This window comes from Myotis lucifugus, unplaced genomic scaffold, assembly GCF_000147115.1.
Source record: "Myotis lucifugus unplaced genomic scaffold, Myoluc2.0 scaffold_178, whole genome shotgun sequence".
Taxonomy (NCBI): Eukaryota; Metazoa; Chordata; class Mammalia; order Chiroptera; family Vespertilionidae; genus Myotis; species Myotis lucifugus.
In genome coordinates, this window is record NW_005871226.1 from 1,911,330 (window position 1) to 1,913,304 (window position 1,975).

A 1,975-nucleotide genomic window follows, 5' to 3' on the forward strand; every position below is an offset into this window, starting at 1 on the left:
CGCCCCTCCACCTAACAAACCTCAGCCCCAATTGCTTTCTCTGTTTCTTTGATCCTGTTGTGACCAGGAAGTAAAATACACAAGACTGTTAAAATGATCATTCACAGCCTATGGTAAGTGTCTGTGTTAGCATTTAGCAAAACTAAAAGGCTTTTCATGTTATTCGTGCATGATAACTCCCCAAACGTATTTCAGGAAGCTTATAATCCATGAAAGCACAAGAGGTCCATTAAAATAATGGCCAATGTCATCCACAGAACACCTTAGGAAGAGCCCCCTCTCGTTTTCACGAAAGGAAACCAAGCTGGAGAACTCACCTGCCCGGGCCCCTCTAACCTCTCATGCTTGCTTGTTCCACTGCCCCGCGTATGAAGGAGAAGAAATCATCATTTGCCACACTGTGTAAACTCTTGGTTTATACGGGGAACTGTAGGTTCTGACTGCCCATGGGATTACAGTTTATCATTAAAATATCCAACAACTTGATGTCACCGGCACTGGCAATGCGGCTGACCATGCTGACCTTGGCCTGAGTTGCACACCGTGCATATTATACCACAATATCGATGTCTTCATTCCTTCTTCCTATCAACCAACAATTCTCAACTATAGGCACTGCCCAAATTTACAGACAGTTTCTGCTATAAGCTCCTTGATGAATCAGCTGTTTAGAGAAAAAAATAAAAATAAAAATAAAAATTCCCCCAGAGAACCAGTGCCCTCTGTACAAAGTAAGGCTCCCGAGTCAGCCAACAAAAGCTTTTTAGTCCACTCTGGACTTGGAATACAGAACCTTAAGTGCATATCAAAAGAATGAAAGCTGTTGTCAGCCAAATTTAACTACCTGGATTTGTTTTCTCCTGCTTCCTGGTACTGACAAAATGAATCAAGTCCTCCCTGGAATGCCCAGAACACACCTCCTTCCTCTAGGTCAGTGGTCGGCAAACTCATTACTCAACAGAGCCAAATATCAACAGCACAATGATTGAAATTTCTTTGGAGAGCCAAATTTTTTAAACTTAAACTATATAGGTAGGTACACTGTTATTAACTTAATTAGGGTACTCCTAAGCTGGCCTTTGCTAAAAACATCCTCAATCTGATTGAGGTACGTTCGCTGAGGTCAACCCCTTCCAACTCTCCCATCCACACTCGTCTTGTATACTTGTTTCGTCTATCTCCTTTCGTTCATCCTCTCTATATGTCCAAACCATCTCAACATACCTTTCTCAATCCTCAACACTACATCTTCTTTCACTCCACAACGTTCCCTAAAATTAACTTAATAAACTTTAAAGTTTTAAGTCAACTTCGCACTGTACATGCGCACCCGCACGTGGTATTTTGTGGAAGAGCCCCATGTGGCTCGCAAGCCGCGGTTTGCCGACCACTGCTCTAGGTCAATGGCACCCTGACCTTCCTCTCAGCGTCCCCTAAGGAGACCTTCCCTTCTGAGGTAAGGGATTTGCTCAGCATGGTGGCCACAGGTAGTCAGTCCTGCAGGGGCTGGGGTTTTGAGAACTCCAAGAGCTGGCCAGCCCCACAGCCTTCAGACCACATGGCTCCCTCCCATCAGCAGACCTGCAAGGAAATGACCACTTCCCTTCCCAGGCGTTGCCTGTGCCACCACCTGGGACACCCTAACACTGCTCCTGGGTCTCCCACACGCTCAAGGTCCCTGTGGATTCTGACTCATTGGAATACAGTCCATGACTCCCAGGCTGCCGTTGTACTATCGCCCTCTCTTTCCCCCAGAAGGCAAGGCGAAGCCCTCCCCAGAGTCTCTCTCATAGAGCAAGAGACAGAACCAGAACTCAGAAGCTTACTCCCTACCCTTCCCAAGAAGAGTCTGTCCCTGCAGCCTCCGGTAGAGGAAAGAGGCTGCAGTGTGAAGAGAGCAAAAGAGGGGGCAGGAGAAACAGCAAGCCCGCAGGAGGCGCAGGAGAGAGGGGCTCTCCTCCGTCCTCAGCAGCTC

At 47.2% G+C, this 1,975-nt stretch overlaps 1 protein-coding gene across 3 annotated transcripts in view; it reads right to left on the reverse strand.

The window, feature by feature from the left end:
• The window catches only part of SLC23A2 (solute carrier family 23 member 2), a 91,819-nt gene that overhangs the window by 44,051 nt on the left and 45,793 nt on the right, over nucleotides 1-1,975 (reverse strand). The window lies entirely within an intron of this gene.